We start from the raw sequence: 25,634 nt of genomic DNA on the forward strand, positions 1-25,634 counted from the left end.
AAATACTTACCATTTTGGGTAAAAGGCAATACTTCATACAGATCATATGGTAAAAATGCCTTCCACTTGTACTATGATAGGACAATACAAAAAATATATATTGCACTTCAGTATTACATTTCCAAGTTTTAAAGATACCAAATGCAGATTTAAAAGAGCTTGGTATAAAAACAAGTAAAACAAGATATCACACAGATTGTACATTTACAAGCATAAGGGAATCCTACTTTTTAGTAAGTCATTACAAGTATCTTTAATAGACTCATTACAATTTAGTATAAATGGGCAATATTGCCTTCAAATTTCAAAATGCTTGTTAAAGTGGCACCACAGTTTGTATGTGTGGTTTCAAATAACCTAGTGTTAATAGTAAAAGACAAAAGCAGAAGCTGACACTGCCCATAATTGGTGGGACATATGCAAAGGATGGTCATCATCTGGGACCAAATTGTTAAATTGGTTAATACATCCTGTGCTAATAGTTTTAGGGGTCATAATAATAATGACAGCTTAAAATTGTTTTATATGCTGCAGGTTACAAAGAGTTGCAATATCTCAACAAGTTATGATTGTAAATAAACAAATGCAGTATTTTATTTAACTGAAGTTTAGTCCGTTCCTCAAACAAATAAAAAAAAAAATGGGGAACTGAAAGAATTTTAGTATACACTGTCTTTTCAAACTGTTGCTAGCATGATTATTAGCTTGAACAAAAAGCTGCAAGAATGACATGAAATAGAAATAGTATAAAATGCAAAAACATAGTAAGCGTGCTGGCATAACTTATTAGATTTTGGCATCCATGTAAAGGAGTATGTTATTGAGAAACAAAGTCTGTAAAAATAACTGCGCAGATGGCAGCTGGAAGGACATCAACAAAGTAAAGACATGTAACATCAAGTTTCAGATAGTGCTGGAACACCAGGTTTCAGATAATGCAAGACTGAGTTCCCATGTATCATCAAACTACAAAGAACCAAAGACAAGGGAACAAAGGAAAAATGTTATACATCAGACTCTGAGAAAAAATATCAGACTTTTTGGTATAAATATGAGTGTAATAGTAAACAAGCTTTGGGGAATTTGCCATAGAGAACTGACAGCATCTGTGCTGCATGCTTGTAGATCCAAAAGGAAAATGTGATAGAAAGCATATTAACTGAAGCAGTTGTCTCTGTGTATTTATTATACTTAGTGCAATACAGTAATAAGACTAGTTGATCACAATAAGTAGTTAAATATACTTTAGTATGCGTGCATACAAATGCAAGTAACAGCAAGAAATAAACAGAAAGACATCATATAATTTTTTCAACGGTGAGCCACAGTTGATGGACTGAATGGTTTCTTGTTGTGACAACTACATTTTCCTTTTTATTTTATTCATTTAGAACATTCCTTTCCAGTGCAAATGTTTGCCTCCTTCTTATGCACAGTATCCAGTAGCAGAACAGTGCATCTCTGCATGTTCCACAAGTCCTGTACATTCACACAGTTGTGTAGATCCAAAAGGAAAATGTAATAGAAAGTGTATTAAATGAAGCAGTTGTCTTAGTGTATTTATTGTACTTAGTACAATACAGTAATAAGACTAATTGATCACAATATGTAGTTAAATATACTTTAGTATGCTTGCATGCAAATGCAAGTAACAGCAAGAAACAAACAGAAAGGCATCATATAATTTTTCACACCTGAAATCCTCACACTGAGATAGTGTAGTGGTTAAAGTGTCAGCTTTGTACGCAGGTGCTCATGGTTCTAATACCAAGATGGGCACTTTATTTTTACATGTGAAAGTAGTGTTAAAATTATTATTTTTATTTTAAACTATGTAGTAATTTATAGTTGTCAACTAGGGTAGGGTAGCTCATCTAAAATGTAAGTGTGAGTGCATATAACATGTGAAATGATCCATGTATACACAAGTGTCCCATACAGTATAGTCACACCCCATGGTAATGTAATGAAAGCACATAGAGCAATGTCATGTAAAGTAAATCATATACACTTACTAATATGTCATTAATGATTAATGAAGTTATTATCCTAATATTTTTTTAAAATGAAAATTGAGCAATGGTTAGCAGTGCTCAGCTATGTTTAGTCAGTGTAAGCATTGCTTAAATGTGAATGCTAAGCAGCAGTCAGCTCAGCTAAACAGATTTGCACACTGTTAAGCAATGCTCAGCAATTACCCCTTTAAGAACTGTTTAACCCAGCTTAGTGGGTTTGCACATTCCTAAGCTGTGCTCAGCATTTTCAAAATGGTCCAATGACGGCAAAGGGCAGGAATATAGCCTTATTTAAACCATGCAGGTGGGAATACAGCCATAACCTGTCTAGTTTGATCTCTGCAGGAACCTGTCTGGTGTTGGGGAGGGAGTGGGCTTTCAGGTGCAGAGCTGAGGCATCCTGAAGTCCAGGGTCATGGCTGGAATCCTCATAGAGCACAATGATGTCAAACTGCTGCAGGGGCAGTACAAGGGCTCTCAGTACAAAGTGAAGGCTTGGGGCCATCTGGCACATGACCTCAGCAGTTCCACTAGAATCCCCCAAACTGGTGAGCAGGTATGGTATCCTTATGCCAACCTAAAGCATAGGAAGGGGGAGCTCTTGGCCCAATGGACCCAAGATGCTTGGGACCGGCATGCTCCAGCAATTTGTAAGTATCCCAGATGAAGCTGTACCAAATTCTAGCCTGGGTATGTGATAGACAGGTATGCATAATGTTTCTTTCTCACCCCTATAGCTGCATAAGAGAGGGCTATGAGCATTGAGGCCCATGCCGACAGACTGACAAGGATGCGGCGACAGGCTGGTGAGTACAGATCTATCTTATAGTATATAGTGCCATAAAGTAGAAGGAGTACATTGTTTACTGCCAGTAGCTAGATTGTGTACTGTGTCTAATGAATAAAACACATTTGTCACACTAATACTTATACACAGGATGTCCATTAATAAAAGTGTCATTTCACTATAATGAAATATACAACAAACTGTTGTGTTTACTCTGGTATGTTGTTGTAGAAATAGAATGTGCACAAGTTCTTTACAGCCAATATGGCATTGACAGCATGAAATAACTGAGGCTGTTCTGGAAAACAGCTAGTATGCATTGTAGTCTTGTGTTAACTTTGCTTTTCAGATTCTATTATTTCAAAGGAGTAATATACAGTACAATAACAATCTGCCTTGCATGAATCTAAGGATTGCAAGGTCAGACTATCCAACCCAGAGAGTATTAGTCAGAAATCAGTCAAGTAAAAAACAACAGTTCCCAAGTAGCTCAGTGTGATGGAAAACAGCATTGATTTCATTTTAGCACACCCAGACATGGTTCAAATCCAGGGAGTGGTACTGAGATGTGTGCATATACACACAATAGAAGCCCTGAATATTTGTAGAAACAGTCAGAAAGTGTTAACAGATAATTTCCCCACAGGTCTCACAGGTAAATAAATGTGTGTAGTAGCTGTATGAAGGGTATACATATACACCTGAATATGTATAGAAACAGTCAGAAAGTGTTAACAGATAATTTCTCCACAGCTCTTACAGGTAAAGAAATGTGAATAGTAGTTGTATGAAGGGTATACTACTACACCTGCATATTTGTAGAACATTATTGTAGAAACATTCAGAAGGTGTTAACAGATATTTCCCCCATGCATCTTCCAGGTAAAGAAATGTGTATAGTAGCTGTATGAAGGGTATACTAATACACTGTGTACAACTGTTCCACTGTCCAATCCCATATGCCTGCAAATGTCAACAGGATAGGTACATACACCATGACCTCTTCCCAATACAAGTCTCCCAAGTGTCATGCTGTTACAGCTAGTGGACACTGCTGCCAATCACCTTGGACACAGATAGACATCCAGGTGAACTATGCTAGCAGCAGACAAACACACCATCATTGCAGGGTACCCTTTGTTTGTCAAGTATGTAACCCTGACATGTATAAGCCCCCTCCAGTAAAGTAGCCACAGTGTACCCAGTCTGTCCCATACCATTACAGGTTGACAGTCAAACAGGTATGTATGTGCCACAGAAGCTATGAGCCATACGTGGATGTAAAGTGAGGGCAGACCTGTAGAATATTGAGCAGTACTGTTGTGAAAAATAGAAGCCGATACTGTTGTTAATGGACTTTTTATTCTCTACCCCCACCTGTTATCTGCATCAATAATTATTATTCATATACTATGGGTGTGTTGTTCACAAAATCTGTTGGGACATATGCTCTATTATTATTCACATATTTCATTGGTTGCATATTAACATACTTTGTTCAAATACCATTATTGGTGGCCTGTTGCTGTCACTGTAACTTGCATGCTGTTTAAATGCTTACTGCTGTTCCATTTATGCATGTGTTCTGTTTGCTATATTACTGTTTCATATCTGTGGGTTAGACTTAATGGGAACACCCACACATGTTGTTATAACTATTTTTGAAATGTGTTGTTCATGACTAACCAACATATCTGGGAAAACCACAATAACATATCACGTTTGGGAAGGCAGATCCTGGCAGATCTGCCTCTCCAACCCCATCTGACCATGTCACAGGGCCCCAGCACATCTGGAACCCAACCCAGAATATCCTCCTCTACTGGTCCTCCACCACCTTCTGGAGGAACAGCCTCAGGAGACAATGCCTGTTCCCCCCTGGGCACGGGCGTGTCAAGGAGCCTTTCAGCCACTGATAGTTCCAGGGTATGGTGTGCAGCATCATCTGCTCCAAGCCGGATGGGCAGCTGTGCCAGTTGGAGGGCTGCCTGGCACACCTTGAGGGGCAGGCTGCCCCTCTTGTCCAGCCCCCAGACAGCCACCTTTGGGGCCATGAAGGTGCATTGGTGACTGCCCATGGGGTGGGGACCTCAGTCCCATTGTATCCATTTGGTGGCTCATGGGCCTATGATTCCCAACCACCCTCCCCATCCAAGGTGATTTTCCCCCTCATGTATCATATACCACACCTATCTGAAGTCATGTCTGTCTTGTCTGCCTGCAAATGCTACCTATCCTACTCAACCTACCTCCCCAAACATACCTACAGCCCTTCACCAACATGCCACTCTCACCTAAAATCATTGCCCGATACATAGCTCTACATTTCACCCCCATGTACAGTGTAATTAATCAATCTATGCACAAATTATTCTCCAAATGTCTGTCGTCAACACCCCTCCGTGTGCGGTGTGAGGCTGTAAATTCCAAATTCTCCACATTATTCACAGCTGTTGCTGCAGAAGAAATGCAGAACTATGGTCCTTTCCTACACCTGTCCTGCAAATCCCTAGCTAAATTTCCTAATGTTTTACCCACTGCTTGCCCCCATTACACCACTTTCTTATTAACCTTTTTCTTTTCTTTAATTAATATTAGCACGGGTGTAAGCGGTGCTAAGAGGGCTTAACCATCTCTTAGCATTGCTTAGCTCTACATAAAACCTCACAAACTCACTTACAACTGCTTAAAAGTGCCTTAATCACTATGTCTCCATCAGCCCTTGTTCTGCCCAGCAACAAAGTAAGCAAACCCTGCCAAGTTTCAAACCCAGGATGCTATGCACTACTATTGTAGTCACATACCACTACACAATCTGACCTGTGGGAATTCATAATGCTTTTAGAAACATAGCATGCATTCTGATCATTTAACATCAATGAAAAAAAAATCATCATTTCCCAGTCTTGAAGCCATGATCCTGTACACTACAAGCACAGCACTGCACCTCTACACCATCTGCGCTGTAAGAATTTGTAATATTTTTACAAACACATCATGCACTACAGTCATTTCACATAAGGGAAAAATATATATCTGTAGTACTCTTATATGTGCATATATGTATATATAAATGCAAGTATATATATATATATATATATATATATATATATATATATATATATATATATATATATATATATATATATATATATATATATATATATATATATATATATAGATAACCAACCTCTTACTGCAAGACATCTGCAAAAAGCCTGACAATGTGGGGGGTGGTAAAGGGCAAACAATAGTGACATCTTTGAAATATGGCTGTTATACACATAGAAGTCTGCTAGAGTAACATGGTCGATTTAACATATAATTCTTGATAGATTCCAGGTCTGAAACATAAATGAATATCATTATTTATTGATGTCAATGATCACATCATTCTCGTGATTTCTCAGAAATGCACAACTGTCATGGGGAACAGACCAAGCATAGGAGCCACTCATTTGGACAGTGTCTAGAAATCTGGACAGTGGAGAGGTATGACTACAGTCATGTAATAGAAGAGAAAAAAAGGGAGAGCTGCCAACCATTTCAGCTAGTACCCACTGAACCACAGTAAGACCAACATGACACTACCCAAAACCAGCACTGGGGAATTAGCCATGTATTTCCAAATATAACATGCACTACAGGGATGGAAGTATAGGGAGAAGCAGATATTGGTTTGAAAATGTCTACCCACAACCATTTGCACCACAGTCACAGCACCATACCAGTACCCAAAATCAACTCTAGGGTAGTACGACTGTTTAAATAAACATATCTTGATTGCCAGTCACACACTACACAGACATATACTGACCCAACTCACAGTCTACTGGGACTCCTGAGGTGTTACTGGACAGTTCTCAGTCTGCCCCTACAAACATATACACCTGATAGACCACCAGCAACTGTAACTGCATGCACAGCCAGATAGAAAAGGAGCTATGACACTCACATCTGCTACTCTCCCTATGCAGCCCAACACAAATTTGCACACAACACTGCTACACAATCTTGGCAGTCTGTTAACAATGGCCAGACATACATAACCTCAACTGTACAGATCTCCACAGAATGTCCAGGATATGGGACCATATTTATGGCCACTGCCACATACCACTTCCAGGAGTCTGCTAAGTCACTGGGATGATACCAGGAGTGAAGTCACTAAATAATGGTATACTATATCTCTGAACCTCTTATTGCAAGACATCTGGACAAAGCATGACATACTTGGGGGGCATGGAGCCAGAAATAGGGACATATCTCACATAATGGTGTCACAAACTGAAACAGGTGTAGGTGTTACAAGGTCTGTTGTAGCATAACATCCCTGAAGGATATGATGTCTGAAGCACTAATGAATGTCAACATTTACAGACTACAATCCTCACATTATCCTAATGATTTCACAAAAACAGAAGTTGTCTAAGAAACAGACCAAACATAACAGGCAAACCTCTGGGCAGTCTATGGACATTGGGACAACTGAGATGTATGTCAGAGACATATCACTGTCAGATGTCAAGTCATGTAGTAAATGCATGTCCAGACAAACCCTGTTAATCTGGCAATCCTCTATGTGTATAACAGCAATACTTACTTATAATCTGTACCCAATTCTGGAGCTTTATCCCCCATGTTGTTGGGCTGTCTCAATGGGGCAAGGCCCAATTGAAGGACTTAATTATAGCACTGTGTTGCTATGGCATTGGCTAACGGAAAGACAACACAGTTTTTCTGTATGCAAGTTGCAAGTGGTAGTTACAGATTGGTGCACAGGCCATCACCTGCTCATGAGCATTACCTGCAAAAGGCAAGCTGCTGCCTATGCAACACAGGTCTGAACCCATCTACACAAAGACAGACTGCAACTACACAAACCTACCCATTTTCAGTATTCTGAGGAAACTCTTCAGCACTATAACAGGTATGTCAATCACGTAAGCTTGTAATGGAATGCAGAAGGGGGGATGCAATAATATCAAATAGGACATTAAACACTAGGTTGCAACAAGACTTGCTGGACTCACATGCTGCTGTCCAGCACCCATGGCCATTCTTGCTTGCCCTGTCTGCATTGACATGGATTACATCTTTGGCCCCTGAGTCACCCCAGCAAAGGTCAGCTCAGGTATGACTACTACTGGAGTGTCTGTTATGCAGTACTGAGTCTGCTGACACTGCTAGGCTAGCTACCTGGGATGTTGTACATATTCATATGTCACCTGTGAATGCTACTATGATACACATGCTTGTACTACAAATGTAGGAGACTTATATAGGGAAGGTGCATAGTACACAACAGGCACAGAGGTGTGTGTGTTGAACTGTATGTTATATACTGAGCCCATACCAGTCAACTGTCCAGAGTTTTGCAGACTGGGCACATGTCTGCCTCATATTTGTAGTTAATGCCTCATACAGTTGTGTATTGGCTGGCACATCACTGGCAACCCATGAAAGACTGAATTCATAACATAATAGCATACATTTGATTGTCAGAAGTCATATCCTGCGGAATAGACCTTTGAATGCAACACCGTCTTTGCTGGCAACCATGCATGTCAGGGTCAAACAAAATTGACTTTACACACATGACTAGAAATTTCCTCAGAGCAGGTAGAAGTAGCTTTACAGCCAATGTCCTATTAGTTGAAACTAGCAGTAGTGTCCAGGCCCACACCACAATACTATGTGGGTACCTACTTAGCTGTATGGACTCAGCAGCACCTGAAAGGACATCTCCCTCAAGGTAGGGTATACATCCGTGGTGGACAGCAGCAATACACAAATACCATAATAGGTTGTATTAATTGCTAGACAGGGTCAAGAAGGAACAGGTGCCTTATTGGAAGCAGTGTCACCTTCGTCTGCACAAGCAAATAAGGTCACAGATGAATTACTCTAAGGCTATCTTTGAGTGCAAACTGGACACATCCACCAAGGCCAATTACTAGGCCTTCAAAACATGTGTTTGCAATCCCAGAGGCAACACAAAAATCTGCTGTGTAGTGGTGGTCAATAGCACCACATGCACATACGGCATAGATATTGGCAACAAACATCACTCCCCTGTCCCCCATTGGTATGCATGTGCATGCATAACATCTGACCCCCTCCCCTCATCATCAGGAAGCAGGTCCATAATGCCCCCTCAAAGGCAACACACAGAAGTCTCCATAGGCCTGATACCATCCCTGGCTGCATCCTACATGAACATAGGCATGAGATCTCAGCTCCATTCTGCACTGTAGTCAATGACAGCCTGACCGCCGGTGTCATCCCATCTGCACAGAGGACAGCCACTGTCATCCCTATAGACAAAGGCAGAGCAATCCAGTGACCCAGCCAATCATATGCATGTCAGCCTAAATAGCCTGCTCTACAATGGCATGGAAGGCAATATCAAGGACATTATGAACAGGGACATCAGCAGCATCAAAATGCCTGAGCCCGCACAGCATGGGATTGTCAAAGGGAGATCAGGCCTGTTAAACCTGTCTGACCTCTCTGAAGCAGTCAACAAACACAAGTATGAGGGGAAGATGGTGCACAATGCCTACCTTAACCTAGCCCAATTCTCTCACAATAATCCCCAGGTGGTCAGGATACATACACCTACACAGCTTGACACCAACCTATATGTTACCAGATGGGTAGCTAACTGGACCAATGATAGTACCCACCCGGTCAACAAAGTGGAACCCACCTCTAGCAGTAGAGTCTTCCAAAGTGGTGTACTCCAAGGATCAGTCTGGGGGGCTCTACTGTTTCAGATATATGTATCTGAGGTACAGGACAAAAGCAGTGGTCTGTGGCTGACCAGGTGTACACATGCTTGCAAGCTGGCTAATGTCTTACATTCCCCTACTGATGTGAGCATCCCCCAAGAGGCCCTCACCCAATTAATGACTGGTGCAAGAAGCATTTCCGCAAACTGAATGCCAGGAGAGGCATCATTCTCCCTGCTGTGGCAGATGTTATCCACACTAATTATGACAGTAATATTGTATTGAACATGCAATCAGATGTGAGTTGACTTGTGTGCCAAGGTAGGTAGCAACCTGACAGTTTCCCACAATGTGGGCATCATTGTACAGAAGGCTGTCTACATGGCCCACCTCACAAATACAGGTATGTCATCCAGGAACCAGGAGGCCACAACGTCCCTGTACTCCATGCTTATCAGATGCATTACCAAGTACAATGGCTCCTTTGGCATGTACCTTCCCAAGAAAATGCAGCAATTACAGAAAACACAGAGGTTTATGACCAGGCAATTCCAAGGTCTGCAATACCTACCCTATACAGGTAGGCTGAAATCCCTGTCCCTGTACTCAGTCTCATACAGACTGATCGTATGTGACCTGTTTTTGGCATACAAGGCCATGTCCAAACCAGCCTTGATAGCATTTCTGCATATCTGTAAGACAGACTGCACTCACGCATCATGCATGCAAGGGCCTCACCTGGTCTGTGACATGTATAATACTTATTGGTGGGATAGTGTAGTGTCCCACACAATATACTGCCTGTAAAATGCACTCCCTCCCCATGTCTAGCAGTGTACATGTATAGCCTTCTTGAAGAAGAAGCTGGACGTCTACATGGGAAATGGATGAGACACTCCTGGGATCCTGCGTGTGTCCTAGCTGGACAGGGGAAACAGGTGCTGGCTTGGAAGGAGCATGGGTGAAAGTCTGGGCCAGGCTTATGAGAGCATCAGGGCCAATAGCTGGTATCATCTTATGAGGCTATGCAACTAGTACTTTACATGTTTCCTGTAGGTATTACAGACTGTCCTGCAATGTTGTCTGAAATAAATCCCTGTGAGCCTGAACTGTGTATGCACTACAGTGATAGGGTATACTCTTGTCCCCTCATCAGGTATCATCACATATCATTACACCATGTCATTGTGTGTGAATTGTATAACAGTAAGTCAGCTCTTACAGTACATGCATATGCAGTTGGTGACACTGTATAGCTCAGTTCAATAGCCTTAGTCTTGGCCACAATTACCATTCTGCTACTAGGCCCATCACAGAGTAGGATTTGTCACCCTTTGTTGTGGGCCTGAGTAGCAGTGAGAGAGATGGATTGTGGCAGGCAGAACTACCGTAAGGTCTGCCCTGAAGGACCCATAAGTGTCATAGCTGTGCCGGACTGTACCTGGAATGTGTCTGTGTGTGTGTGTGTGTGTGTGTGTGTGTGTGTGTGTGTGTGTGTGTGTGTGTGTGTATATATATATATATATATATATATATATCAGCAAATATATTGCAGGGCATTAATTTACATATGTTGTGTTCCCCTCACATGTGAACACAGGGGTTGCTGTCCCTCCCCCTCACAACCTGATGTCAGTCTTAGCAAACTCCCATGTCGATGATGGTTATAGTGAGGCACAGGTGGGGTTGCCGGTGCCTAGATAAGTGCCATTGTTTGGTATCCCACTTTCACCCACCATGTCCCCACATACAGTCAGTATGTCCACACATGCCCAGTCCCTAGCAGCCACAGATAATGGACAGGTTAAGGGTGGTGGCATGGAACAGGCTAGTGTGGTGAGTATGGCAACTGTGAGTGCAGACACCAGCCAAAGGCAGAGAGCAGGCAAAGCTGCACACAGGTAGATGGACAACGATAACGATACTCAACAGAGGATTACTGCCCATCAATCCCCTTTCGCAAGTGCCATGGCAGGTGTCACCAGATGCATGTTATGGTCCATCATGGTGGCACAGGCATGTACTGACTGCAACACCAGACAGATGCTCAGGGTCATGAATGCAGCTTTCCTTGCCATGCGTGATGACTTCCATGACAATTGTGATGCCGTACGTTATCTTGCCAATGTTGGGGATAGACAGCAGGGTGAGAAATTGTCACTGCTCTACCTTGCAATGTCTATGCTTGGACATGTGGTGGGAGTAGGGCATTGGCCAGGAGGATGTAGTTCACAGACATGATCAGCTGTGAGCCCACATGGCCGTGCACATTCACAGTCCCATAGTGGCAGAACCAACAGCACTAATGAAGGAAGAGTGCTGTCCACATCACATAGGAGCAGGCCATAGGCATGTTGTCCTGGCCAGTCCCATCAGGGACACGGGTCCATCAGACAGCTGTCTCTATCAGGGAGTAGTACTGCATTTCCTTAGGCCTGGCAGTGCCAATGATACTCCTGGCAGAACCAATTGCCACATCCCTGCCAGGAGACAGTGAACCATACATCCTGCCATGTACTGTCCACACCTGTCCAACATAGCCTTGTGTTGCCATCCACATTGCTTGCTGGTGTGCAGACAAACACTCACACATCCCTATCCCAGGCCAGTCACCACCAGACATGCACAGCTCCTCTGCATGGCCCAGTTGAACATCACCCCTCCAGGCACACACACACACACACACACACACACACACACACACACACACACACACACACACACACACACACACACACACACACATACACACACACACACACACACACACACACATACAATTTCAGCCATTTGACCCAGCTTAGGCCTCTGGCAATCCAACACCACACCCTGTGTATGTGATTATATGTGTGCCACAACTCTGTTATCCATACCATCGATGCATGGGCATGCTAATATGGGTCTGATGCACAGAGTGACTATGGTACAGTGTAGCAATGTCATGCTGTTTAAGGTGCTGTCTGGTGGCAGTAATTATAGGTACACATCAAGGTGTATATACCTTGTTAGCCATGATGCACTATATCTGTTAGTATTGCTGACTGACTGTGGTGTCACTTACTTTATTATGGTTGTGTTCCAGGTGTCTGAGTGTCTGTAGGCTGTGGGCCTGCTGACAGTAGCAATGATGAGTAAGGCAGAGTGGAAACACAGTGACCTTTTTATAGCCAAGGTACAGCTGTACATGTGCATGTTTAGCAGGTGTGCTTACATGCAACACTGTGTGAGGGGCAATTGTGGCAGACAATGTGACCTTGCATACATACCCATGACACAGCCACCTAGCCTGCATTCATGTCACCTGGGTGTTCTGTAGGACTGCAGGCTCACACATACATCGGAGGTTACTTGGTATTCGTACTGGGTCCCTCATAAGCTTAGCCATTACCTTCACTGCAACAGGTTCAGCTATCAGCACCTGTTTCCCCTGCCATTTCTGTCACATCTACTCAATCATCATGCTGTTGATGAGGGTTTACCTGCTACTGTGTATGACAGGTATGGGGTATGTATTCCTGACACACGTCAGCCTGTGTTAGTCTAACCTGTCAATCACCAGCATGTGTGTCTACTATCTCATATCCATGTCTTGCTTCTCATGCTGATAGTAGACACAGAGTCATAGTCTTGTACATGGGGCAGCTGATGAAGGGCTGAGGACAACCCCACCTGCACAGTCTTATGAACGATAGCGCTAGATACATAATGCAGATAGCACAGCAGTACTATAGTGTGGCTGTGCCTGCCACTACTATTGAAGTGGGTGACAATTGCAGGGACTGTTAGTATTGGCAATGGTGGGTTCAGAGGCCTTTAATCTGTTACAGCCATCTTACACACACATGCATACACACACACACACACACACACACACACACACACACACACACACACACATATGCAAACAGCTGCATGGGGACATGAATTGAGACACACATGCACATGGAGGTGACACTTATCAGAGTAGATGACCTACCCATCTATTAATGTGCAATACACTGTGATACACCCATTGTACCACAGCGGCTTGGTGTTAGAAACTGTGTAACTGTGCTTGTACTGTGGATGACATCCGTATGGGCTGACACTAGGTTGACAATGGGGGAGTTCACAGGGTGGAAGAGGCACACAAAATGGTATTGGCATCACATACACACACTGAAGACAGCCACAGGGGCTGTGCATACAGAAACACATACACAGTTGCCAATAGACATATTAGTAACCCTACGTATCCAGTTGTATGTATTATAGTGCTGCGTACACATGCCATGCTCCACATACATTATATGCCTGGGACATAACACACAACTTCTCACAACAGGTACTCTTGCAAATGTATTCATGGATGGTGGGATAGCCCACCAGATGTAATGACTGGTCTTGTCGGCTGCTCCTACAATACCTGTACAATTGATAATGTGACAGACTTTGCATTACCTTGATGTGTCTGTCAGGTATGATGTCTGATGCTGGCATGTGTGTCAGTATGGTAATTGTGCCATTTTTGGCAATGATAGAATGCTCATTGTCAGGGGAGATAGACCACATATAGGTTGCAAACATGTGGATATCCCATGTACATTTGAACAGATGACTGCTATGGCCTGTATAGTGTTACATGGTGCATGTGAGGCAGATGCCATTAACAGGGTCTTTAAAGTAATGTCATGGGTAGGGGTCAACAGGCCTTAAAAAGGTATAACCTACACCCACAGCAGCCACAGGAGAGAAGATTCACACACAACTATAGTTGTCGGTATTGAGATTAGAACTCCTACCTATCTATTTCCACTTTAGTAATACACAGTTATTGCACACACCACTGAGCTTAGAGAGCTGATGAGTGTATACAGGTACATCTAGGATGAATGACATCAGCAGGCTTTGTAAATTAGGGCACTGGGACATGTACTGGGTTGTGCATGCATCAAAATGGTATACCCTATACCTTCAGAGGATATGAGTCTCACCCAAACACACACACACACACACACACACACACACACACACACACACACACACACACACACACATTTGCCACAACTGAGTTTAGAACCCCTGCCTATCTAGTTATCTGTACTATACTGTTACTTAGTTATTACACATGCCATGGAGCTTATAGAGCTAAGTGCTGTCCAAAGGTACTTCTAAGGGCAATGACATTGGCAGGACTGCTAAAGTAGGGCACTAGGAAGTGTTGCAGGTATGTAAGTTCTCAAAATACTTCAGCCTACAAACAGACACAATCACAAACTCTTGTGCATACACTTATACATACACACAGTTGCCAAACCTGAGAATAGAACCCCTGCCTATTTAGTAATTTGTACTATATTTTTACGCAGTTATCGCATGGGTTACATACCTTACAGGCTGATAAGAAACCAAAGGTACTCCTAAGGTGAATGACATCAGCAGGACTGGTAAAGTAGGGCACTGGGTGCAAAGTCCTCAAAATACATCATCCTACAAACATGCAGAATTACAAACTCTTGCACATACAATTAAACACACACACACACACACACACACACACACACACACACACACACACACACACACACACTTACTTACTGGACTTGGGAGTAGGACCCCTGCCTATTTAGTTATTTGTACTATAGTATCATATAGTTATCGCACGTGCTACAGATCATACAGGGCTGTCAAGTGTCCAAAGTGCTTCTAAGGTGAATGACATTGGCAGGACTGCTAAAGTTGGGCATTGGGTGGGAAAGTCCTGAAAATATTTCAGCCTACAAACACACACGCACACACACACACACACACACACACACACACACACACACACACACACACACACACACACACACACACACACACACACACACACACACACACACACACACACACACACACATATACACACACATTTGCCAGGATTGTGAACAGAACCGCTGCCTATCTAGTTATTTGTACTATACTGTTACATACTTATTGCACGCGCCATGGAGCTTACAGGGGTGGGATGTGCAAAGATACTTCTTTGGGGAAAAACATCAGCAGGACTGCTAAAGTAGAGCACTGGGAAGTGTGGTGGATGGGAAGGTCCTCAAAATACATCATCCTATAAACATACACACGCTTGTACACACACTTATATAGGTTCAAAGGTTCATAGTTAAATAGGTGTGTACTAGGCTAATGGCCCTGAAGCTTTTACAAGCCTAGCCCATAGAAGTGCCCTGGAATCATGCCACCTGATATTAGTTCCCAGTATCTCTATCAAGTAGAGCAACTGAAGTGATCCCTGGGGTGAACTTTCTATTTCCCATCCACTCATCAAGATTTTTCTTGAAGAGCGCCAGTGAGGTGCTCTACTTGACATGTATGGGAAGTTGATTCCAGAGCATGGGCAGTCTCTGAGTTATGAACCTGTCCCTCCAGCATGTTCTTTTGATTGTGGTAATGAGGTTGAGGTCTCTGGAGTGTGTGCTCTGGAGGGATTGGGTTTTTTTAGATGTAGCATTTTTAACAGAGCTGGATCAGACATGGCTTTGTAAGTCAAGGAGAGATTGCCTCTTAGTAGACAATATGAGGCAAAGAATAGCTGGAGTTTTTTGAGTCTGTCCATGTAGGATATGTGTTTAAGGCCTAGGATCCTCTTCATGAGGTACTTTTGTGGCTTTTCCAGCTGTTGCATGTGTCTAGTGAGGTACATGCCAAATGGGGCATTATACTCGATGATTGACCTAATGAAGGAAGAGTAGAAAGAGATGATGACCTCTTTCTTCCTGGATAAAAAACCCTTGGTAAAGAGATGTGCTACATAGAAGGATTTTCTGACCACAGTGGCAATATGGTTTTTGAAGGAAAGGTTGCTGTCAACCTGTGTCCCCAGATCTCTTATAACACCTTCAGTTTTCAGTGGGCTCCCATCAATGTGGCAATTAGTGGGAATTGAGCTTTTCCCAAAGGGGACGACGATGCATTTTTTGGCATTAAGCTTAAGGTCATGGTTTCTACACCAGTCATTGGTCTCCATGAGGCCTTTCTGTAGGATGTCTACATCACTTGCAGTCATCTGTGAACCTGGTCAGCCAGAGTCCCAACGTGTTGGCCTGGACTTCTGAAAAGTAGATGCCAAACAGGAGAGGACCAAGGACCAATCCCTGTGGGAATCCACTCAGGATGGGTCAGCAGTCTGACTTGGAGTTCGCTACTTTTAAACTATGGGTTCTATCTGTGAGCCAATCTGCAAGCCACCTTTTGATATAAGGGTTGATACCTAGTTTGGTGCATTTATCAATAACTCCTGAGTGGGGAATGGTATCAAAGGCCTTGGCCAGAGTAAGGTAGGCTGTATGAACTGTCTTGCCCTCATCCACAGCTCTCGTGATTGACTCAAAGAAGTCAACCAGGTTGAGCAGGCATGATCTACCTTTCACAAAACCAAATTGTGTGGAATCTAGAGTATGGAGATTCCCTATATCCTTGTTTATTAGGTCCATTGTGTTGGGCTCCATAGCCTTACATATCAGACTCATCAGGCTAATGGTGTGATAATTCCCAGGGTCTGTAGTTGCTTCGCCTTTATGGAGAGGGATGACTGTAGCAGTGTGCCATTCAGTAGGGACAAACCCTGAGGTGAGGCTGTGATTGAACAAGGCACACAGATGTGGTGCCATTTCACTTTGTAGTTCATGTAGAACACATCCAGGGATATTGTTGGATCCCATGGAAGCTGTATTCTTGGCCTTGGAAAATGCAGCTTTAACCTGTGCTGTAGTAATGCTGTTTGCCTGGCATTCCTCAAGTATTGTGTTTGATCCTTGGGGGTAAAGTTGGCACTGAATCTGTCAGCCAATATGTTGGCAATATCTGTTGGCTCAGTATAGGAGGTACCATTGTGCAGTTACTCAGAGCAAACCAGGGTATTACCATGGAGAGTCGTGATCTAACTATAGAAGGCTTTGTGGTTGTTTTTAGTGTCTGCCATAATTCTGCCTTCGTAGCTATCTTTAGAGGTTTTGATGAGGGATCTCAACTTTTTGTTGGGGCTAATATGGGAGTTTTTCTAGTCTTGGGACTTCACCTTTTTCTGCAACAGTTTCTTCCTTCTATTGTAGAGTTTATTATTGGAAAATGACCACCAGATTGGTTCCTTTTTTTGGAGGAGCACGTCTTGTTTTTTTTTACTATGGCTAGCTCCATGCCTTTATGTACATGTTTGTACAGTGCATTGTTGTATGATTCAGCAGTCATGAATCTATTTTCCATTGACATAGGTGTTGTGAAGTTAGCCACCTCTCTTTTTAGCAGTCCAGAGTCAGCCTTAGAGAAGTTTTTCATGGTGGTTACCTTTGTGGGGGTGTGGGTGCAATGTGGATTTCTGTGGTGATCAGTTTGTGGTCGGATCTAATAAGGGAAGAATTGACTATTGGTATAGAGCAATGGTTATCCATGTTTGTAATAAAAAGGTCAAGGATGTTGCTTCCTTTAGTGGGGATAAGAATTAGTTGGTCTAGGGCATTGCAACTGATGAATTCCAGGAAGCGTTAGGCCAGTGTATTGTGCATGAGTAGTTTTCCCAGTTGATGGAGCTGTAGTTGAAGTCACCTAGTATGAGAGTGTTGGGTTGGACCCTAATAGCTTTGAGGATGCTTAGGAATGTGGAGTGAGAGTCTTGGGACATAGTTGGGGTCCTATAGCAGGCTACAACCTGAATCGTCATCTTACCCAGTCTTAGTTGTACCTGAAGTATCGCAGATGCATTATGCTGGGCTACTAGTCTGGAGGTGTGTATATCCTTTATGAATATGGAGACACCACTGCCTTTGGAGTTTCGGTCCATGTTCTGGGGCTGAAAGGTGTGAAATGAGTTGTAGCCTGGTAGTGCAGGGGTGCTTCTGCTGCTTTAAACCAGGTCTATGTTAAAGAACAAATGTCGATGTTCTCCATTTTGAGGAGTGCTTTGAGAAAGTGCATCTTGAGATTTAGACTTCTAACACTGAGCAGCATGACCCCCAGATTGCATTTATTTATAGCTGTTATGGTGGTAATTCGATCTTTGCAATATCGCCTAAAAAAGGCACTATAGGGGTGGCAAGAGCCTAAGTCAGTATCTGGAAACCCAGGGGTGAGAGATGCAGGCCATCTCTGGCAAAGCATTGAGGTCTGTCAATCATGTCATCCCAATCAGAAAGATACTGGATTCCCTTAGAATGACACCAGAAACTTAGCCAATTGTTGAAGTCAATCATTTTCTGCTTGTACTGCGATATCATTCTGGGCAATGGTAGGATGCTGCTCAGGGCTATGGTCATACTTGCCTGAGCCACATAATGTGAGAGCTCCACCATATCTCTTTTCATGTAGTCCAGGGAGGTGTGTCTCAAGTCATTCACACCCACATGGATAGTGACAGAGTCATACTTGTACTTGTTGTGGAGTTACCTGAGTGTGTGTGTTATATGTCAGATTCTGACACCTGATAGACAGCTGACTGTTACCTTCTCCTTATTCAACCTACTATCGAGTCTCCTATGATTAGTGTATTCGGCAAGCTGTTTTGCCTTAAGGGCTTAGGTTGAGGGACACACTGAGTAGGTGAGTTATGTGTCTTGTGGTTTGTGCTGTGTTGTGGTGGTCAAGTACGTTTCTGCCTTGGAGGTCTCTGCTGTTTGGGTAGATTTCTAATGAGAGCCTCTATGAAGGTGGGTGTGTGGTTTTAGTTTTCATGTGAGAGCTGTGATGGTGGGTGTTCTGGACTGCTAAATGTTACATGTGGTGTGGTGCAGGTGTTGACCTTTTCCTCTTGACCAACTATTCTGGTCTTGACTTGGGAGTGCATGGCTTCCAATTTAGATATATAAGTGCATCTCTCACAAGTCTGAGTGTCAGGAGGTAAGAGGAGAGGGTTGTCTGTGTACATGAGGCACTTGCTACACTGCCTCAGAATGCCCAAATTCACCAGGTTAATAGGAGAAAGCACAGGGAGCTGATCTTTAGACATCCCAGGAGGGCTGGTCATTATTACTAAGTACTGGAGCTGTTTCCTTATATATTCCTTTTACAGAAAAAATGTCACTCAAGGTGTCTGAGTCTGTATAGAGCACGGCCAAAACACTTGAGGGGAAACTAATATGTAGACCCTGAAAATTTAAAGATGAAGTTTTTATGCAGATATTCTGAAGTTAGAAAGAAATCAAGCAGTACTTACTGAAAAATAAAGAATTAGCTTGTCAAGAATGATGAAAAGAGGGGAGTTTCATGAATGGCTATTGCCTGGCTTCTATTAATTCTGGTCTCAGAACAGCTTCCCCCTGTTGGGATACAATACTCATTTGCTTCTTCTCTCACAAGAACCACATGTTAGCACCAATTCCAAATTAGAGAAGCAGGTCACAGCCTGTTTGGGATCCACAGTCTTGTCCCAGATAATGCAAGGGTCCGCAGACTTGTAGCCTTTTTCTGGTAGATGCCTGAAATAGCAACCAGACTAATCAGGTATGTTAAGCACAGACACTCACTCTCCAACCAGATGGAGTCAGGAATCGATGAACTCTGCTCCCACTCTCACCAGGATCAGAATATAAGTACAAATTCCAAGCTCTCACATATAAAACAGTTATTAAGATTTCTGGTGATTAGCAGTCTCCAGGAAATAATGTAACTGCACTCCTTCTCTCACCAAAACAGAAACACTTATCCCAAGATGACTACTGAAAGGCAGAATATGGACATTCCAATAACTGGTGGTTATGCAGTAGATGTTTAAAGGTAAGATGAAAAAAAAGGTTTATCCTAAACACTGCAGTATGCACTAGAGGAGTTAGAAGTGATGTTATAAACATACACACATTTGCCAGAACTGGGAATGAAATTCCTGCCTAGCTAGTTATTTGTAGTATACTGTTACATAGTTAATGCACACGCCATGGAGCTTATAGAGCTGGGGCTGTGCAAAGGTACATCTAAGGGGAATGATATCAGCAGCACTGCTAAAGTAGGGCACTGGGAAGTGTTGTGGGTTAGAATGGCCTAAAACTGTTTCAACTACAAACATTCACTCACACACTTACATTTGCCAGGACTAAGATTAGAACCCCTACCTATCTAGTTATTTGTACTATAGTGTTACACAGTTATCACACATGCTACAGAGCTTATAGGGCGGACAGCTGGCCAAAAGTGCTGATAAGGGGAATGGCATCAACAGGACTGCTAAAGTAGGGCACTGGGAAGTGTTGTGGGTGGGAATGGTCTAAAACTGTTTCACCTACAAACAAACAAACACTCACTCACACACTTACATTTGCCAGGACTAAGATTAGAACCCCTACCTATCTAGTTATTTGTACTGTAATGTTACGCAGTTATTGCGCATGCCACAGAGCTTATAGGGCTGATAGGTGTCCAGTGATACTTCTAAGGTGAATGACAGCAGCAGATCTTGTGAAGTAGGGCAATGGGAAGTGTACTGAGTGGGAACAGCCTCCTAATATCTAGACCTACACACACACACACACACACACACACACACACACACACACACACACACACACACACACACATGCAGGTGATGTGATATTATAACCCCCACCTCAGTACTATTACACAATGGAGCTCACCTTCATGCTTGCATGTATGACTGGTTATGACTGGTATGTCACTGTCCACAGCAAGACATCACTCTATGCCATTCAGGGTATCCGTGTGTGTGACTCACTCTGTGTGTGTCCCCGTGTGTCTCTTTCTCTCTCTCTCACTCACTCTCTCTCTCTCTCTCTATCTGTCTCTCACTTCCCCACATCTATACGTGTGTATGCTTGACATATTGCTATCTGTTGCTCATATATATGTCTGTGTTTCACGGGCAACAGATGCAGATATATCACATATGGGCCACCTACAGCTAACTGAGGATAATCCTGTCTGATGGGTGCGTGTAGGGACAGTTAAGGTGTACACAGCTGCCTGCATGCAAAGACATATATACACAATCTTGTCATACAGTCCTATGTGGGTTCCAACATGGCCCATGATTCTCTAAATGTAGGAGCATGCCCGGTGTGACCTTATATATTGAGAGTGGGACTCCATTCCAAAGATAGGTATACTCCAATCCAGGGCTTTGTGTGCTACAGCCATACCTCTCAGAAGTAAACAGGACTTTCCTAGGGATACTGGGTCTGTTTAACAGACATGTTCTGATATATCTGTAGTCTGACACTACAATGTATTGTGTCATTACCTAGCGACAAGCATCCTCAAATCATCACAGTGCTTTGCCAGAGGAAAGCAAGATGTATGATGGACAGACCAATATTATGAGCCTGGCTATATACATTCTTGCCTAACAAGGCAGTTGTGAGGTGTGGCTACAGCCAGGTGACTGATGACACTGTGTAAACAGTCCAACAACTTGGTGATATACTAGCTGGGGATCTCCTGTTTGTGTGGTATCTTTCTTACCTGAGAAGTCATATCCTGGTATGGCCATACCTTTCAACTGTACATTTTTTTGGCAGATTGTTCAGATTTTTGCCTAGACTTTTCATCCAGTCTACATACACTTGTGTTTTAATGGCTAGTTAATTGCATATAATTGAAGACTGACATTACAAAATAATGGCAGACATTACTGTTTCAAACTACATAACCTTCAGATAATTCCCACTAAAGCAAAGCCCCTCATCCTACCAACTTTCTCAGTATGTAAGAGCAATATTTACAACACAGGCCTATCATCGTGCCTTTGTCCCACTTTTATTTATGACCGTGTCCAGATGTCTTGCTGTTAGAGGTTGGCAGGTATGGGTGTGGGTACAGAGTGCATTCTACTGTACAGACATGTCCATTATATGTGTAGTATATTCCACATAGCACTGTGATTTCCAGGTATGTCAGTGGCAGAGCGGTTTAGAGTAGTATGGTGAACCACTGACAGTTGTCTATAGGTTGGTGGTTTACTATGACGTTAGTAGGGTATTCGCCCTGAAGTCCATATAACCCACGCAGACAAGAGTGTAGCCCATGATAAGACATCTCAGCACACAGAGACCCTGTCCATGACACACCCCCTTTTCATGTCAGCTGCTTCTCCTGCTTAAACTGCAGAATTATAGCTCCTACATGGTTAGATGCATTCAGACATGGTCTCCCACTTTGTGATTCATTAAAATTTGCTCATTCGCATACCCCATTGCCTTAGTCCCTTTTTACACCACTATACCACAGCCTTTCTCCTTTGCAACCACTGTTCCCTGTTATTGTTTTGATTCTGCATGCCATAGACTATAATGGCAAAATGCAGATTTCACTTAAAATTGTCTTTTCACATTTTTATTTCAGCATGATCCCATTTGCGCACCACTGCCCTATGCTTAAATGGCCAACATTGACCAAAAAAAATAAACTTTGGTTTTTATTATTTTGCAACTCTTTTCCATGCCAACCACCATATTTTTGGTCATTGGTATGCCTAATGATTATAAGGCATGCTTTACTTTGAGCTGTCATGCCTACATTTTGATTTTTGCAGAAATATATTCAGCTAGTAGTCGAATACATTTCTGCAGCGGACACTATTCTGGCACAGATGCCTACCTGCTTCCCGAATCACTAATTTACCTCATTTGCATGATTTTCATCAGCAAATGAGGTAATTAGTATTATTCAGTGGTGTCCATGCCGGAATAGTGCTGGGAGGCTCATGCATGCTCCCAGCCTACTTTCCTGAATTGCACAGGCTCTAAACGTCCTGTTTGCATCATGCCATTATTTGGACATGGGATTTTATGTTGCTGAATCTCAGAGAGAGTATTATCCATGTTGCTTAATGCTTTGGACTCCTGTACCCTGATCTAACCTATGAAGCTACAATGGACTCAATTTTTGAGACTTCAGTTTTAGTCTAAAGGTATCCATCTCAATCAGAGTTGCATCTACTTCTTATATGTGTGTTTAAGATGGATGTTACTATTCCAAAAGTCTTTCTGAGCTGTTGTATCACTTCATCATATCTTTGACAGATTGGCTGAGCTGCGTTCCTGGTACTTGAGCATATTTCCTTGCTCTTTTCTGTGGGAAATGTGGTAGAAAGTATTTCCATGTTTTTGACATGGCACCAGAAGTCTTTGAAGCTTCACCTTTACTTACTGTTTCTGCGACTAGCTTTATTCTTAAAGTCTGTAAATCAGGTGAGGATTTTTTTCTTTCTCTTCTACAGAAATAGTGGTCTAGTTTGAATGCATCTGGATATATTTAGTACAGCATAGAATCTTAAGTGTACTGCAAGGCTCCTTTCTTTCAACAGTCTTATATATAGAACCACAGATTTTCCCTTTAAAAAGAAGTTTTCTGCTGTAGTCAGGCACCAACTGTACTGAACTACCTGCTGTTTTAACTTGATCTTTCTCAATCCAGGAAATTGAGACACTTAATTATAAGCTTTTGAGGATATTTATTGTGTTTTACTTTCTGAGTAATTCTGTGTGCTCTTTCTATAATTGGGAAGAAATCTCCTCCCATTTTTTTCTTTGTTTTATAGCCATGAAATGTCTCAGGTCTGCTTCTTCTGCATTTTCTGCCAGGCCAAGGATGCAGGTGCTATTTCTTCTGGACCTATTCTTTATACCATCAAGTTTTGAGTCAATATTGGTATATGCTGCAGGAATCTGTGAAATATTGCCTTCAAGTTGCTGGATTATTTCTGTGTTGCTTGAGCTCTCTGCTATAAGGAACGGTGGGAGTAAAGCTATGTTAGCTGCACCTCGTGATTTGTAATAGTAGGCTTTATTTGTCTGATGTCCACAGCTCATGCTCAAAATAGCTTTGTATGGGTTTCCAGGTATTCTTGGATGGCTCTGATGTCTTTCTTTAAACTGTCTGTACTAGCTGCCATTCTTTTGTAGAGTTTATTTCAAATACACTTGATCTGATGGGCCTGCTAGCTGATGCTGGCAACCTGTCACATTCAATATGCTATATTAGATTTTATGCACGAGCAAAAAATAAAAAAAAAGATAATTGCCCTTTGTGTGATATTCAGTTAAGGATGAATCATGGATTTATATAAATGATGCCTGTTTACTGAAATTTTAAACTTTATGGACATTATTATATAGAGGCTTTTAAAGAGGATCTACCATCTGTGTCTATGCTCCACAGTTATGTGCTATTATAAAACAGGGACAATCATTTTTAGAAACAAGTTGCAAGTAATGCTTTCTTACATTTTCTAGTGCTCACACAATATGGCTGAAGGCAAATATTATTGAAAGTATTTTGATCAGGGCTTATGGATTAACAATGGAAGATGAAGAATTTTATATGGTAGTGGATGAATTTATACAGATATTTTTAGCATAGAATACCAGAACAAATTATTGTTTTAATAATAGAAAAAGTGAAGAAAGATGGTTATATAAAGTGTAAGCCTGCAACAAAGTGTAAGATCATTATACTGTTCATTGGCTAGCATCTTGATAAGAGAGACTGTTAATACTCTGCATCTAAGTATATGAAATATGAATTGAGCTGATGAATAATTAATGGGAATGTGGCATGTTTAAATTCTGCCCATATGTACATATGCTGCCATATCAAAGCTTGGATTCTCTTTTATAGATTGAAAATACTTAAATAAGACAGATTTATTTCTCCAAATCTATCAGATTGAATCCCATTGTAAAAATGCACTTACTTGTACACTGTACCTACACGTAAGCACTTTTTAAATCATGACAAGGATAGACCATTCAGAATACAAGTGTCAAAACAATGAAGTAGACTATATAGGTATGTATACAGATGTAAAGAAGATCTAGTTGCCATCACATCATCTGGCTTATTTATGTTTCTAAGTAATGTAGTACTTTATGTTTTATTTATTTTTTGGAGACCAGTCTGAAGATATTCTTAGTATTGTAATAAATACAAGCTTTCACAGATTGTTAATAATCCTGTTGATGCATTCCAGGTCTGCAGCAAATTCAATGCCAGCACAGATTGTTGAGGAAATGAAAAGTACAGCTGTGTAAGTCATCTGCATAACAAAGGTATTGTAAACATTTCCACTGAATAAAATATTGTAGTTAAAGCATAAACATGACATGCAGAAGTGGACCCAAC

This window comes from Protopterus annectens, chromosome 2.part1 (assembly GCF_019279795.1).
Source record: "Protopterus annectens isolate FY-2018-M chromosome 2.part1, PAN1.0, whole genome shotgun sequence".
In the NCBI taxonomy this organism is placed as follows: domain Eukaryota; kingdom Metazoa; phylum Chordata; order Ceratodontiformes; family Protopteridae; genus Protopterus; species Protopterus annectens.